Raw genomic sequence first — 18,638 nt, 5'->3', positions numbered from 1 at the left:
AAGTCAAACACTACATTGTGTAATCTAGATTCCGACATCATAATTCAAAGACAGAGAGAATGGATGGGAAAATTCCTCAAAACAGCAAAGAAAACATCAAGCAAGTTTCTTCTATGACTGTCTAGAATCTGCTTCATACTAAACTGTACACATAGAAACAGGCTCAGCTACATGATATGCTAATTACCCTATTCTTCTCATTTTTCCTTCATGCTTTGCTCTTTTCCCCCTGACTCTTCAGAAACACAGTACTTCTGGGAGTTGAAAATTAACTTTTCAAGAAGAGATTAAAATAAGTGACTCAATTTTGCCTATAGAAATAAAGTTGAGAGGCAGCAGTAACTGTGCCATGTAAGAGGAGACAGCAGACTTCTGCACTGCGCAGTTTCAGCAAATCCCATTTTTCACAAAAGTGATCTGCAAAGTTGGCAGTTGAAACATGAACTTGAGACACTCAAGACAAGAGTGCTGTATTTAAAACGCTCATTTTAATTGCAAAGTTCTCAGAAGTGGAGGCTCCAGAGTCAAACTATCTAGAGTCGAATATAGGCTCTGCCACTTACTAACTGAGACCTTGGACAAGAACTTAACTTTTTTGCGTCTTTTCATTCATTTTAAAAGTGAAGATAATAATAGTAATTACCCCCATAGGATACTACTGTAAAAATGTGAAATATAGTACATATAAAATAATCCACACAGAGCCTACTTGCAACCTGTATACCTAGCCAATATTTCTCAGGCGTGTACTGCTTTTGAGGTATTTTTTAGACTGGACTAACCACTGAGAATACAGTCATAATGAGACTCATCTTGCTCATAAAGAACAATGAAAATGCTTATTCCCTCACTCCCCCACTATAATATGACATATGGTTAATACAAGCATAACTGCATGTTTAGAATACCTTGGAGAGAGAAAGCAGGGAGTGAACAACTTTTAATAAAGACAATGGAGAATATTTCAAAAAGGAGATTAATCCTATGGCTACCATTTCTTGTTCTAAATGTCATAGTCCCCACCTCCATCCCATTGGTTAATCAGGAAATTCTTTAATTTTTTCATTGCTTAGGGACTGTACAATTTCAACACAAATTCTTCAACTATGATAGTTGCAACAAAAATAACAAGCCAATCTCTTAAAAATTCTGAGAAATGATCAGGCCCCACAATTTTGATCTGATCATATTTGTCTTTTTTTCTTCCTGCCCCTGTTACTTTCCTCTCCAGGAGCAGCATGTATTTGTCTGTAAATTTGACGAGCAGAATGTACCAAGTTTCAGAATCCCATTTTTCCTTCAAAGAAATGCTGAAGAATAGGTGTTTTAATGTTTTTGTTTTATGAAATTTCAAATAAGCATCTGTTTGTATCTGCTCTTAGGTTTTCATTTTAATTACCCACTTAGTGGAACAATCAATAATCCTGAAAGGCGGAACTGCTAACCACATAGAGATATTATTTTACACCCCATTTCCCTCTGTAGCTCTTGGGTACAATGGAAACTATACTTAGCTTTTGTTTTTGTTGTCATTGTTAAGTCTTAAAGTGTCTGAATAAATCCATCTAGTCACATAATACATTAAAAAGGTTATTTTATGATTGGTCCTTAAAGCAAAGTAGAATTTTGCCATTTGGAAAAGCTGGGGTAAAATGCCAGTTGATAGAGCAATGGAAGCAAAGTACAAAAGGATTGAAGTAAATGGTATGTTCTTAGAAATGCAAATAGTCCGGGTATGACAAGAGCATGGCTTTCTAGATGGGGAGCAGTGCGAAAGGAGGCAAGCTGAAAAGGTAGGTTTCCTCCAAGTACTGAGCAACTGACTGATCAGTTTAGTGACTGATTGACTGATTTAACAAGTATTTATTAAGCCCCTACTATGTGTTAGATATTATGCCAAGCACTAAAAATAAAATGAGGAACAAGACAGACATGGTCTCTGTCCTCATGCCACTTGTCTTCTAGTGGACTGTGAGCTACAAGGTTGCCATCAGAGTTTTTGTCTCTTGGAGATCTACATAATGCTTTCACATGAGGACAAGGGCAAAATTTGATCAACCCGAGTTATAAAAACATTAGTTTTGTTAGATATTTGAGGGAAAACTCATTAAAAATGAGTGAAGGACTAGTGTTATAATAACAGTATAAAGCTCGTATCTACATGAACAATATGGTTTACCTTGTAATAAACACTTGTTATTTGATTCTTCGTATAATTCTGTATTTGGTAAAAGAAGTGTCATGACCTCAATTTATAGACATAGAAATTAAAGTGCAGTAGATTAAATGGTTTGCTCAAAGTCAGAAGTGAATTCTTGAATCTTCAATAGAGGACATATAATTAGCTAGGCCAGCCTGGGGAGGTGTATCTGGGAAATCTAATAGGCCCTCACTTCCTCTGATCGCACCTACCTGAATTACAAGTACAGTTTTTGAAAGGAGTGAACCAATTCCCAATTTAAGAATGCATTTTGTAAAATAAATCTTGCTGAGTAAAAATAAACATTATAATCTGAATATTAATAATAGTAAAACTCATCCAATACAAAGTACATTCAAAGCCCTTAACTTAGATTTAATACTTGATCCTCTAATCCTCATCACAATCTGATAAAGCAGATACTACTATTAACTCTTGTTACACAGATGAGAACATGGAGGACAAAAATAGGTTAAGTGATTTGCCCAAAGTCAAATAGTTAATAAGTAGAGAAAGAGGAATTTGAATACAGGATTCTCTAGTTCTGGAAACGAAACCTTTCACCAATGGGCTGTGTTCCCTCCAACGTCTCCTACAATCATGTGTTTATTTAACCTTGGGACCCAAGAATGTATAACACACAGTTATTGTTCTCAACTGACAAAAATCATGAACAATGCCAACTCTGTCTGGTGGGAAGCAGAACCTAGCCTTTTTCCTTCACCTAGAAGGAACTTCTTATTTATGGGAACTAGGTGAAGACACAAGCATTCAGAAAAGAATAGGGCTCTGATGTGGTAGATGCTTCATTCTACTTAAAGACCATTCTCCTTCCTGCCTGCCTTTATAAAATACCCCAACATCTGGCTATACCACTTACCACTTCTTCTTGTTACTGGCTTCTACAGACCCTCAGGTCACTCTCTATTATTCTTGGAGATTTTAACTCCTGACTCACTTATCACTTTCTCCAATACAACTCCTATCATAATTCCTGATGACTTTAATATCCATATGTGTTAACCCTTCCAATCATACAACATCTTAATTCCTTGGTTTCCTTCCTCTCTTTTTTGTCAGTCTTATGGACCTAGAGGTCTTTAGAAATTGTTTTGCATATTAAACCTTCCTTTCAAAGTACAGGCTCTTAAAAGGATCTTGGTGGTCACCTGTAATCCTACTGTATTTTGTATTTTCTCTCTTCGCCCATTCCCACACTCCTCTACTCCCTCACTCTTAGCTAATGCCCTTCCTCCCTATTTTGCAGGGAAATCAGACCCAATCAGAAGAGAAACTCCATTATGTTCTCACCACCACATCTATACACCCATCTGCATCTGTGTCCATATGCTCTGTTTTTCCTCATGTTACTCCCGTTTGGTTCCTGGAATTACTCTCCTTGCTCCTACCTAAATTTATTCCCTCTAATCGTATAGTATAGATCCCCTCTTGCCTACTTTTGGATAATAGTCCTTGTAATTATTCCATCTTTCATGCATTATGAAAATTTCCTTCTCTACTGTATTATCCTTGCTATAAGTTCTTTCCTCTCAACAAAACAAAGCAATCTTGACCCACTCATCCCCCTGAAAACTACCACTTCATTTCTCACTCAGCTGCACTTTACAGCAAAACTCCTCTCTACTTTCTCCCATTCTCTTCTGAATCTGCCTCCCTGAAATTAGTCTTGACAAAAAACAACAATGGCCTCCATGTTCCTAAATCAAATGGTTGATTTTAACATCTCCTCTTACCTAAATAGTGAGCAACTTTTGACATAGTTGACCACTGTAGGAATGCTGACAATAGAAACTCCATCTTTGACCTGCTGCCCTGTCCATGTCCACACAATGACCTCCTTCAGGGCTACATGTTCCAGCCCCCTTGGAGATTAGTGTAAGCCCTGACTGAAATGCAGGGAGGCTTACTCTTAGGTCTTCTCTAAATTTGTTCAGATAACTATTAGAGATAATATAGTTTCTGCTCCCTGCCCTCCTCCTGACACACAGATGCACCACGAGGTCCATTAAATGTGAGCTCTCAATTAAGTGTATGCAGACCCTTTGACCTCACCACAACATCCTCCTATATATCCTCTTGCTAGATAAAATCTGCAGACCATGGTCCAGATTTTACAAAGAACAACTGTACAGCTTTCTGACCCTCTCTGTCAGTAAATTGCCCTGAAGAGAACTGTGTAAACCGTATGGAGTTAGTTGCCTGTTTGGTTTTTCAGTCTCAAAATACCCTATCATTTGAAGGATACTTTATGGTCCCTCCCCCAACCCCCTTCTAACAATCACCTCCCACTCCCGGAAACTATTTTCTCCTTGGTTTCCACAGCACCATACCTTCTTGGTTTTCCATAACAAGTCCTTCTCTGTCTCTGCTGATGATTTCTCCTTATCTCCCTGACCTCTTCAAAATGTAGTACAGAAAGCAAGCTGGTGCAGCCACTCTGGAAAACAGTATGGAGGTTCCTCAAAAAGTTGAAAATAGAGCTACCCTACAACTCAGCAAATGCACTACTGGGTATTTACCCTAAAGATACAAATGTAGTGATCCAAAGGGGCACCTGAATGTTTATAGCAGCAATGTCCACAATAGCCAAACTATGGAAAGAACCTAGTTTTCCATCAACAATAAGTGGATAAAGAAGTTGTGGTTCGTACATACAATGGAATACTATGCAGCCATCAAAAGAAACAAAAGCTTGCCATTCGCAACGATGTGGATGGAACTATAGGGTATCATGCTAAGCAAAATAAATCAATCAGGGAAAGACAATTATCATATGATCTCTCTGATATGAGGAATTTGAGAGGCAGGATTGGGGGTCGTGAGGGGTAGGGAGGGAAAAAATGAAACAAGATGGGATCAGGAGGGAGACAAATCATAAGAGACTCAATCTCACAAAACAAACTGAGGGTTGGTGGGGGGTGGGGGAGTAGGGATAGGGTGGCTGAATTATGGACATTGGGGAGGGTATATGCTATGGTTAGCACTATGAAATGTGTAGGCCTGATGATTCACAAACCTGTATCCCTGGGGTAAATAATACCTTATATGTTAATTTTAAAAATGGAGTACCCCCAGGGCTCAGTTCTCATACTCCTTTCCATCCACACTCCAGTCTCAGGGCTTAAATTGTCACTTGCACATTCATCGCTCTGAAATTTCATCTCCAGTTCAGACTGAATTCCAGTCTTCAACATAAAACTGCTTACTTGACATCTCTGTACTGATGCCTAACAGGCATTTTAAAGTTAAGAACGTTCAAAATTGAACTCTGAATCTTCCTCCAAGACATGCTCTACCCCAAAAGCTTTCCATATCAGTTAAGAGCAACTCCATCCTCCATTCATTCAAACCTCAATACTCCAATTATCCCAGACTGCTCTTTTCCTCTCATTTCATTTACATGTTCTACTGACAAATCCCATTGGCTTCACCTTCAATATAAATTAGAATGCAGCTACATTTGCTTCCTCCAGTAATACAAACCCAATCCACACCACCATCACCTCTTACTTGTATTATTGGAGAATCCTATAGGGTCTGTTTCAAAAATATTTGAAGCCTGACTGGTTCTCACCTGAGTCAAATAACTATAATCACTTCCTTGGTTGAGTGTGAGAGTCTGCTCCTTGGCCTCTCTGCTCCTGGCCTTGCCTCTTACACTCTATTCTTCTTTTTTTTTTTTTTTCTTTTTTAAGATTTTATTTATTTGTCAGAGAGAAAGATGGAGAGAGAGAAAACATAGGCAGACAGAATGGCAGGCAGAGGCAGAGGGAGAAGCAGGCTCCCTGCCGAGCAAGGAGCCCGATGTGGGACTCCATCCCAGGACGCCGGGATCATGACCTGAGCCGAAGGCAGCTGCTTAACCAACTGAGCCACCCAGGCATCCCTTACACTCCGTTCTTGAGAGAATAGCAAGAATTATCTTTTTGAAATACAAAACTGAGCACATAATTCCTTAGCTCAAAATCCTCCAATGGCTTCCTAACTCACTCGGAGTGAAAGGGTGATGATTGCCGGTAAGGCTCAATATGAGCTCTTATCACTCTCCCAACTACCACCATGACCTCCCCCAACTCCTACACCCATACTCAACCTTCTGCTCCTGCCACACCAGTCTTTTTGCTTATGTTCAAACACTCCAGGCCCTCTCTTTCTCCTAAAGGTCTTCACGTACAGATAAGTCTGTCTATCCAATAAAACTTTCTGTGACAATGGAAATGTTCTAAACCTGTGATGTTCAATATGGTAGCCACTGGAAAACTGTAGCTATTAAGTGCTTGAAATACAGTTGCACAGCTGAGAAACTGAATTTTTAATTGTATTTATTTTAATCAATTTAAATGTAAACTGCTATCTGTAGTTAGTGTCCACTCTTAGAGCTTGTGTAGTGTGCTCTTTTCTGACAAACTTACATGGCTCCTTTCCTCACCTCTCACCTTACCTGCCCAAATGTCACTTTATTGGTGAGCCCTTCTTTGATCAAGATACTTAGTATAGCAAGTCACTCCCCATCTGGTATTCCCTATTCTCCTTCCCTGCTTTGTTTTTCTAAATTTCTTCATGATAATTAGAAATTTCAAACATATTCTATGTTTTGTTTGCTCATTTATTTATTAGCTATTTCCTCAAATAAAATTTAAGGTCCATCAAGTTAGAGATTTCAGTCTGTTTTGTTTTCAGTGCTATATCACTAGTGCCTAAAACAGTACCTGGAACATAGTAGAGGATCAACAATTACTTATGGATTTGATTCAACAAGCAATTCCTTTCAACCATTAACTTCTTGAGTGGCCTAGAACAAGTCATGATCCATTTCGGACCCAGTTTTTTCCTTCTTCCTATTATCATCTTATATTGTACTTGTCTGTTTTCTTTTTTATAATTATATTTCTTTATAATTACAATAATTATTTCTTTATAATATTATATATGCATATAATAATATAATATTACAATAATATATTTCTTTATAATTACAATAGTTTATACATTCTTCATCTGGTTTTGTTTTGTTTTGTTTTTTTGCTTACTGCCTATCTCCTCACTGGACCAAAAACTTCAAAAGTCTAAGACCTATGTTCATCTTTTCAATTTAGCATCATACCTGGAATATAGTTGTTGTTCAATAAATAAATAGCTCTTCTGGGTTCTAAGACAAAGAAGTCTGACACTCAGTAGAGTTTCAGTAAGTATCTGCTGAAGAATTCATTCATTATTTATTCTTCAAAACTAATTGGAAGGGGTAGATCTCTTCAAACTTCAGCATTCTCAGTCCTTAGAGAAGGGTTCAGATATGGGTCCACACAACTACCGAGACCTCAGATAAAGGCCAACTCTGGTGTGACTTAGTTTTGAAGGACTACGGACCCTGAAAGGCCCTGGAGGATGTTAGGGTGCTCAAGAAGAGCTGCCTGCCTGTCAGATGTGATTGAGGGCCTATCATCTGGTTCTTCTCCCTTCTTTCGCTGTTTTGGAGGCTGAGGCTGTGATTATTTTGTTATACTGATTTTGTGAAATCAAAGAACCATAGGCTCTGGAGGGCCTTTTCACATTGTTAGCATAGCCACCTTTGTAACACCTGCCAACTGTGTTTTTTGTTTTTTAAGATTTTATTTATTTGCCAGAGAGAGAGAGCACAAAGAGGCAAAGTGGCAGGCAGATGCAGAGAGAGAAGCAGGCTCCCCAACGAGCAGGGAGCCTGATGCAGGGTTGGATCCCTGGACCCTGGGAACATGACCTGAGCCAAAGACAGACGCTTAACTGACTGAGCCACCCAGGCGTCCTGCCAGCCAACTTTTGTTAAATGGCCAAATCCTGGCTCAGTCTCCAGGTCTCCTTCCATCCTCAACTATGACTCCAAGGGGGTAATTCCTATTAATAGATCTTCCTTTCCTTACTATGAGCAGCTTTAGAAAATGGCAGAAGCAGGACACTATATTAGCAGTGAACCTGTCCATTCACCTTTAACAGTTCAAGTCCATAAAGTATGCTTTACTGCTATCAGAGAGTGGGAAATTTTCCTCTTTGTTTGGCAGAACTGTTTACAGGGATTCAACATTTTTTAAAAGGCATTCACTAAGCTCCCAACAATTTTTACATAAGATAGAACTGGACCCTAAGATGACTGTCTTCATTTAGAAATCCAATTTATAGGGGGGCACCTAGGTGGCACAGTTGGTAAGCATTTGACTCTTGGCTTATGCTCAGGTCATGACCTCAGGGTTGTAAGATCAAGCTTAACATCAGGCTCTACACTCAGAGTGGAGTCTGCTTGAGATTCTCTCTCCTCCTTCTGCTCATGGGTTCTCTCTCTCTCTCTCTCTCTCAAATAAATCTTTAAAAAATAAGAAGAAGAAATAAATAACTTAAAAGGAAACAAAATCCAGCTTATCAGGAACAGTAGTACCATTTTGTTTTGTTTAAGAGAAATGTATGATCACCTTCAAATTATCCATGATAGGAGAGATTATACTGGGTCTTATTTTGATATCTCCCAGTTACTTTTCTTCTTCTGATGACCTTAATGCTACTAACAATAAATATATTTATGATGTGATTTTTATTATAAAGATCAACGTTTGCTTTATAAATCTATAATCTCTATAAATATAACCTTTATAAATCTTTATAATTTATAATCTTTATAATCTTTATAAATCTCTTTATAAATCTCGAATTCTGAACCAAGGTTTTCACTTTTTAAAAAAATTTTATTTATTTATTTGACAGACAGGATCACAAGTAGACAGAGCAGCAGGCAGAGAGAGGGTGGGGGAAGCAGGCTCCCTGCTGAGCAGAGAGCCCTATGCAGGGCTCAATCTCAGTCAGGATCCTGAGACCATGACTTGAGCTGAAGGTAGAGGCTTAACCCCCTGAGCCACCAGGCACCCCTCACTTTCTATTATTAAGTCAATCTATCAAAAGCTAGAATTTTCAAAGATCCCAAACTGTGTTTTTAGTGTTCTACTGATGAATTGCAATGAAAGTCAGTTTTCAGAAACAACAGAAAATGGCCTTCACTTACACTGTCCATTTTCAAAAGGTAATTTCTGCAGCTGTCCCTCCTCATTCCAAAAGACTGTGACAGCCTATGCCCTGGTTAACCAACTTCAGGGACTTCTAGTTATTTACTATCCCTAAAGTGAAAGCCACCTTTCAAAAGTTGTCCCTATAAATCCAAAGAAGTTTCAAAGCTTCTAAGACTCCTTTTGGTCTCACTTGTGATTCTCCCTGTTTTTCTTTTCTTTTCTTTTTTTTTTTTTTATTTCTGACAAATCTCTGATAGCAGTCTATAAATTAACTTTCTATGGGGAAAAAAATAAAAGAAAGAAAATCCCTTATGATGGAAACTTAGGATAATATTACCGCATCTCACTAACTGCCAAGGGGCTTTAGTCAGCAGTGAATTCCATGATCCTAAAATAATTCAATATTCTCTCTTATTGGCAGTAAACTTTACATGGTTAAAATCTTGGTGCACAGAGTGAATATAAAATGGAGAAAGTGGTAAACTTATAGAATATAATGAATAATTGGGATCTTCTTATTTTCAAGGGTATTTAATAACACAAATTGAAATTCTAAAAGTATTACCAAGCAGAGTTAAAGACCAAATCTTCTCCAATGAAAACTCAAAATTAATCGGTTTATAAGTGGTTTTCTAGAAAATTCTTTTCTTTTCTGAGCACAAAACCTTAATTTCTGGGGAAAAATACACAAGATTGTACCATACTTTACATTGACTTCCTGACTGGATTGGGTACCCTAATGGCATTTCTGCTGCCTTTAACCTGTCCCAAAAAAGAATAGAGGTGGTTGGAATAGAGAATGCAGAGATTAAATGAGGTGAATTCTTATTGGGCAGACTTGTACTTACTTGCCATGTCTTTTGGGCTTTTGTAGTTTGTATTCATGTAATATGTGAGGACAGGGAGGAGAAGTGGTGTCATGTGGTGAAAATCATCCTGGCTTGAGGTCAGGAGACCTTGATTCTAGTCTGTGACAACCTCTAACTACTGTGTGACTCTGTGCCAATGTCTGCCTGCCATTTACCTTATCTACTAAATTAGGGGTTGAAAAGCGGTTCTTTAAAAGTCTGTTCCAACCCTAAAATTCTGTGATTTTTCAATAAAATATGACTTATGTAAAAGTACAGAAATAATTCATTCAATCAAGTCATACGGCCTTAACCTAAATGATTTTTGGTTTCAAAGTTCAAAATTATGAAGAAATGGAGGGGACAGAAATGAGTTGCCAGGTAGAGCTAACAGACATCATAAGCAACAGCTCACTTTCCTGAAATGCTCATTGACAATTAGCAATTAACATCTTCTGGAAATAAGCAAATGATCAGGAAGCCTTCTGGCAAAAGAGAGTCATTAAGTTTCATTGTACCACTTAACAGATATTTTATAACATGACAAATTAGGTACCTTTTCATCCACTATAATAATATATTTCCTACAATAATTAAAGATGATTCAAGGCCTGATCCTGAAGAAACTACTTGTTCAATGAGATTGTGTGCATTTGTGCCAAAAAAAAAGCGCCATAATCTCATATTATCTTTTGGTAGTAGTAACAGAAAACTGAATCTTCCAAAGAGAAAACAGTGACTCAATTATCTGCAAAGTACGGGCTTTGGCCTGGCAGGAGAGGCTAGGTTCAGGAAATAACACAATGTCACCTTTGGGCTATGCTCTGCCCTGTCTCTGTTAGTTTTCAGGTTCCACATGATGCAACATGGGTAACTGCCACCAATATGGGTGATGGGTGACTAGGTTCAATTTCAATGCTATCAAGTACTTCTTTTCCCCTAAAAGTCAGAGTTGAAGTCCCAAGCTTAGCTATTACTAGAAGTCAGTTACATGACAACACCTGAACCAAGCACCAGCCCAAGGATTAAATGTGAAACCACCTTAGTCTTGGGTCATAAGCCAGCACCTTCCACCACCCAACCCTGAAAACTTTGTCAGGTAAGAGTGGAAGTGAGTTTCTTCAGGGAAACTAGAGTGGTGTTGGCTAGAAACCAGGTTGATCACGGCTAAGTTACAAATTACAGGTGTCAATTTCATGCCTGAAATAACATGTGCTCTTAGGAAAGAGTCATAAAGCTGAAAATCTTCCTAGTGATACCAATCTCTTCTCATTAAGGCTGAGACTTAAAGAAACCAAAGTAAAATGTAATGGTTAAGCTCATCAGCTTTGCAATCAGGCAATCCTGGTTTGGAGTTCTGATTACGTACTTAGTGAAGTACTTTGCTCAGGGTTACAGAACTAATAAATATCATTTATTAATCATTTATTAATGATTTATAAATGATATTTATTAGTTCTGTAACCCTGAGCAAAGTACTTCTGAGTCTCATGTGAAAATAGAAATAGTCATTGTCCCATCTCACAGGGTCAATGGACACATAGTCGGCTCAGGTCACTATCCCAGGGTCCTGGGATGGAGTCCCACGTCAGGCTCCTTGCTCAGCTGGAAGCCTGCTTCTTCCTCTATTTCTGCCTGCCTGTGCTCTCTCGATCTCTCTCTGACAAATAAATAAATAAAATCTAAATAAATAAATAAATAAAGTTTAAATGAAATAACGGACATACAGTACCTTGCAAAGTACCTGGTCCTTAGTGTCTACTAAACAATAGTTGTTATTAATAGGGAGAAAAAAAGACTTGCCCAAAGTCACACAGCTAATTAATGGTAAAGCTAGAAATAAAATTGAATCCCTTGACGTCTAGATCAGAGCTATAAGTAAATCAAAGTGAAATTTAATAGCATACAAGTCAATAATACCTGAAACATCATAGAATAACTTCCTGAATGGCTACCTGGAACCTCACAGTTACTGTTTCACAGAGTAGCCATGTAATATCAACATCATAAGACATTCCTGAGAAGGGGTTGTGACAGGCCTGTCATATTTTGTTCTACCAACCATGACTAGGTGTGTTAGAGAAAGACATCTTTGATGTGATGGACACAAGTTGAGACCCTTGGGTATCTTACAGCTACTTGTCTCATCTGCCAACTATTTGTTGAACATTTTCCGTACATTTAGCAATGTGTGGAATATTAAAATAGAAAGCACACTTTCTGCATTCCAAGGCCTTACTCTTATTGAGAGGTGGGTCAGTGAGGTGGTAGAGACAAAAAATGTTAACGGTGCTAAGGCAGATGGGATCATTATGGGCGGGTTGATAAACACATGACAGTTGGGTCAGATTTGATTAAGGAGAAAGGAATAGGACAAGGGGACTCCAACGATGAGCTCAGTGTAAACAAAGATGAAAGAAGAGATGAGCATGATGTGGGAGAGTGGGAAGAAGAGCTTGAGCACAGAGTAAGACGTGGGAAATTAATGCTGAGCAAGATAATCCCAGCTCTGAATTCAGGACTGAAGAGGCAGTATGGAAGCAGATGAAGACCCAGGAGTACAAACCAGCAGACAAAGATTCCGAGTCACTTATCTATTCAAAACAGTCATCAGGGCTCCAACTCTTTGGCTTGCCCCTTCAGGTGTTACATGCTCTGGTTCCATCCCCCACTTAGCTCTTCCTCCTCTTCTGAATATATCCCATGCTTTTACCCAAACAGACTGCCCACTCTGCAAAACCTGCTCATCACACCCCTGTCTGTACTCATTTTCACATGCTATTTCTTATACTTAGAGTGGCTTTCTGCTCTCATCTCTGCCTGGTGTAATTCTACCCACTGGAATGTCGAAGTCATAACCTTATTCATAAATAATCATTCCTTAAAGTTGATGATAGAAAGAAGAATTTACTAAGTGCCTTCCTGTCCACCGTCTCTTTTAATAGCACTCTTCCTGGAGCCCATAACATTTCAAATTAGTTGTGATCTCTCCCTCCTCAGAATCCCATGCAGAAATAGTAGCAAAAATAACAATAATGATGGTAGTGATGATAATACCACTGTTTAGTAAGTATTAAGCACCTTACATGCATTCTCTAATGTAATATTTATAAAAACTCCATGAACAATTTTGTCATTCCCATATCATAGATAAGAAAAGTGAGGCTCAGGGAAGGTATGTAAATTTCCTAAGGTCACACAGCTAAAAAACGGCAAAGCCAAGGCTGAAATACCTAGGTTTTTAGCTCATTGTGGTACCAGAGGAGACTATTCTTCTCTAATGGCATTGATCATGAACTGCTTTTGATATTTATCTATGTATACGGTTTCACTTCTTCATAAGGTTTAATAGTCCTTAGGGCAATGAAACATGCGTTTATCTATATTAATAACTATAATCTGTTATCTGTAAAATAATATTTGTTTAGTAACTTTGTAACTCAGAAAGCACTCTAATATACTAGTGTATGGAAGTCCTACCACAATCTTATGACACAAGATTCATTTCCAACTTGCACATGAGACAATGAAGTTCAGATGATTTAAATGGCATCATCAAGGGCTTACTGCTAGTAAATTGCACACTCAACCAAAATCTGGTGGCAATTGTCGGAGTTGTTATATAATTACTTAGTCCTCTCATCCTCCCCTGAGATAGCTTGGAGCCATGTGTTCTATACTATCTGCAAGAGGTGCCCAGTGGGAATAAGCTCTAGTTTATACATACATACTTGATCAGATATCCTTTGTTGGCGCCTTCCTGGTCTTACTTTCTCACACCTGGACTGGTATTTCCTGGGATTACCTCCCAAATAAACTTACTTTCTCAGGGTTGGCTTCTCAGGAAACCAAAATTGAGACATTCTTCCTGAAGCACTGTTGCTCCCAATGGGTTAGAGGGGTGAGGTTAGGAAGGTAAAATAATCGGGAATTTTAGGCTATGTGATTTCCATTTTTCATTTCTTTAAACAAAGGAGAGAGGGAGTTGTTATAAAAAGAGTCAGTCATTTAATAGCCTGCAGCTTGTTAAATTCACTGTAAGTCAAAACTTCTGCTTAAAGGGGCCCTGATATTAAATTGACAGTTGCCTTGGAATCTAAAATAAAATTGGTTAAAACAGAGTAGAGAAAGGTTTTCTGCATTTCTCTGGTTATTTCCATTACAGACAGAAATATTCTGACACTTGCTCCTTTGCTCTGATTACAGCTTAAGGCAATTTCTGAGAGTCTTAGATTGAACTGGAACCCCCATATATACCAAGTAGCACAGCTCATTCTCAAAGTCTCAAAGCCTAGCATGAAATCAAGGATCTTCATGTGCTCAAGGAATATTAAAAGAAAAATAAACCAACAAATATGAAAACAAGTTAATTTAATGAAGGAGTGCCCAGGGAATGGTCTTGCGTAAATACATGCACACCAACACACAAAACCGACAGAATAACTAATGTTATTTTGAGTTCACAGGGCATTTTTGGTCCAGGGGATTATCTGATCCAGTGGTGCCTTTGTTATTCTTATGAAATCTCTGGCCCTCACCCCAGAGGGGAAAAATGAAACAGAAACTTAAAGTGAGAGATGGGCTGATGCCTGAACAGCTAGTTTATGAAGAATACTTCAGATTTGGGGAAAGCATATTCTTCTAAATCTTAGCTTAATGTTTTATCATTGAATGAGGGAATATGTTTATATCTAAAAGGATGCTACATAGGTATAAATATTTTTATTTGATAGGACTTTTAAAATCATCTGTCCAGGTAGAGTCCTGTGCTAAACTGGAAGTGGAAAGCTTCTTAGAAGCTCTGGTTAAGATGTCAAAGATGATAATATCTACTCAGTGATAGAAAGGCTTGGCACAGAGCTGAGAAGTGGTTTCAATTGGCCCAATGGCTAAACAAGGGAGAGAACTCAGGGTAAAACCTCTGTATGTTCAAAATCCTCAGGGGTAGCTTGGCACAGGAGGACAAGGAAGTTTGGACCCTGTGACTATGTATTAAAACTCTGAATGTTATCTGGATTCTCAGAGCATCTTTGTTTAGAGGAGAATCTTGACACATAATGGTTTCATTTATTCTCAGGATATCCTTAACGGGTAAACTATGAAAAGACACTGCTTTCTCCTCCAAGGAGGAAACAGAGGAGGGCAAGAAAACTGTCATGGTCCCAAGTTGGTTTACGAGTTGAAGGTGGGCAGAATTGTGAAGATCTTTTTTCCCACTGATACTCCATGTCACCCAAACCAAAATTCTTAATTCTGGAAAAACAAAATTAGGAAATTAGGAACTCAAATATCTGGAAAAGTGGTTGTCTGAGAAAACGGTTAAAAAAAAAAACAATTCTCATTGCATCCTTGTAAGAGATAAAGAAAGCTAGAGCAAATTTCACTCCCTCAAAGGAAGAGTTGGATGGGTCCTGTCAATGTTCTGCTGTACTAAGATGGGCTCTGTTAATGATGCCAGCGTGGGCACAGCAAAGGCTATGTTCTGAAAAGTGTTGAAGGCATACTCTTATGTACATCTGGTAATTAATCTCACCCAGTTATCCTAATCTGAATCGGTTAAATAAAGCTGGCCTGAAGCTTTTTTTTTTCAGATCTCAGGCAACATACTCTTTGTCTTCCTTCATACCTAGAGAGACCTGGGAGGCTGGAGTCAAAACTTCAAAAAAAAAAGGCCTACAAAATTACAAATAAAAGCTACTCTCATTAAGAGAAAGCCCCAATAGAGCTCAAACACTTGACTCAATACCACAGTGGTTTCTCAGTCTGATCCTTTATTAAACTTATGTTTATCGCTTGAAGTAGGCTGGTTAGGTTATATTACTTCCATTTTAAAGATGATAAGGCTTTGGTTCATAGTAATGAAAAGGTACCAAGTAATTCTTCCAGTTTAATAGCATGTAACTATGTGGAAAATAGTATTTACTATGGTGGAAAAAAGGTACTGTTTATTTGGTTTTGATTATATCTCAACCAGAAAAGTCAATGGAATGGCCTAGATGTTTGATATTGACATTTCTGTTCTTCTCATAGATGGTGATGTTCTTTCAATTACTGATTTCTCCATTTATTTTCAAAGGTAGACTTGTAATTGTAATGGTAATTGCCAAAGTAATTCCTCTATTATTACTCTGCCCTTTGGGTGCCCTTTTCTTCAGCTAAAGGTTATTGCACCCACTAATCAGAAATATGGAAAATGCCCTCAAAGGTCATTTCTGAGGCCATGTCTTAAAGAGAAATTGCTTGCAAGCTAGTCATGGCCTTTTTCTATTTTCTGGGGGTGGGAAGCGTTTCATGGACATTGTTCTGATTTGCAAGAAGTTACCAATATTAACTAGAAGATTTTTGGTGGGGGGATAAGCAGGGTTTAAGCCTAGAGTCAGGAGACCTGGGTTCTAATTATCTCTGTCATTAATTGGGTATACACTCTTGGATAAAGTATTTAATTGTTCCAGGAACAAAATTTCCCATTTGCAAATATGGGAATTGGAATGAACGATCTCTGAGGTACATTCCAGCCCTAGATCTCTTATAATTTCATGACAAATATATTGAGTTATTAAAAAAATACATTATAATGGTTTCTAATGAAATGTTGGTATTCCATAAAGCAAAAATAAAGAATTACTATCAGTTTTGTAGAATAAAGTCTGTTTTTATGCTACAGAAACTGAGGATAGGAAGAAGGGAAAGGTTGGGGTTGAATAACACTTTGACTACTTGATAGGGACTTCATTCACCTTTGAGATCTTTGACTAAAAGGCAATCATCTAGGACCAAGCATAATTAATCTCTGGCATAAATCATGGGGTACATTGGAAAATGATACCCAATTCTCAAAACAGCAAGATTTCCAGCCCTTTCTTAAAGCTAGATATCACATTTTTTTCCTCAGTAACCAGAAGGAGATTAGAAGGTGGTAGTCCCCAAAAATAGGAGTTTCCAAAATCAATAAACCCAAGTCAGATACCTATGAAGACTTACACGACAGAACAAAATATATTAAAGAAGCCATCCAGCAAAGAGGAAATGAAGCGAAACAGTGATTGCTGACTTAGAAAATTTATACTTCTACTTGTGTAAACGGGAAACATTTAACCCCTTAGGGTTACCCTTAGGGGTCCTTCTACCTCTAGAATCCTATGAATCTATGGCTTTACGATGTTTCTAGGTTACCTAATAGATGATAGGAATAGAATTATTTTAAAGCAATGTCAATCTAACAATAATTCTTCTGTTCATTCAGACACAGTCCCTTTGCTGAGGATTTCTTTGCTGGCCATATAACACTGGAATAACAAAACAATAGACTCAGCTCAAATAATTAATGTCTTAAATTTTCAGGTCATTTTTATAAAATTAAAGCTATATGGAAGAGTTACCAGCCTAAGTTCAATTTATCATATTTACCAATTCCAATGATCCATTTTACAAATTATTAATATCCATTGCTTTTAAAATCTGTTTGTTTGGATAGTATTTTCCTTAATTAGTTAGAAATGCAGAATTACATGTCAGAGTACATTGTGATAATTTGCCTTTCCAAAATCAACTAGGCAATTGTCCTTCAGACAGTAATCAGCATGAACTCTGACCCAGCTTTTATTTACTTGGCCCTAACAAAGTAAAAAGTTCCATCTTTTTAGCTTTCCTTGGTGTTTCTTTGGTTTGCTAATATCTTTTTTAGTGGGCTTTTAAGAATGTTTTTCAGCAGTGTTTTACATGGTTAAATGCAAAAGATATGTATGAATTTGCATTTGCCAAGTTACGAGGCTAAGATAAAATTGGGTGCTTGAGAAAGCTTATTGTAAATGGTAACGTACTTCACCAATGATAATTATAGTAGTAATAAACATCTGGGGCAATGTAGGGTAGTAGTTAATAGCATAGACTTGAAGGCAGAGCAATCAGGATTTGAGTCTTGCCTTACTTTCTACCAACTCTATGACTATGGCAAGTTTCCTCACCTCTGAATGCCTCTTTGATCTATAAAATGCAAATAATACCAATACCTACTTCCCAGGGTCATCCTAAGTATGGACAGTATTTGTAAACATCTTACATAATGCCTGCTCAATAGATGTTAATTATTATTATTAATTTTATTACCTCAATAAATATTTTTAATAGAAAGAAATGTACTGATTAATGAATCAATAGATTATTGTAAAGAGTAAATGAGAAAATGTATGCAACAGACTTAGCACAAAGCTGAGACAATGTTTTATTTCATTGCCTTTAAGATATCATCCATTATAAGGTGCATAATTATTGCATGTGCCTCCAAGAAAAAAAAAATTCTGCAAATTAATTGTAAGACACCATCAACCATGGGACATATCTATATTGCAGAGAGATAAAATTCTGGGGAAAAAAATGTGCCTTAGAATTGATGGGATATAATAGTTTCAAATGAATAGTACAATGATAAAAGATGAGGTAGAAGAGGAAAAAGAAGAATAGAAAATTCTCATTAATTTCTCAGTGACCTCCGATCTATCTGAATTTTTCATTCACTTATATACCCCAAATTATAATTCTTGT

Source organism: Mustela nivalis (assembly GCF_964662115.1).
Source record: "Mustela nivalis genome assembly, chromosome: 1".
In the NCBI taxonomy this organism is placed as follows: domain Eukaryota; kingdom Metazoa; phylum Chordata; class Mammalia; order Carnivora; family Mustelidae; genus Mustela; species Mustela nivalis.
Note: the sequence above shows the minus strand (reverse complement) of the source record.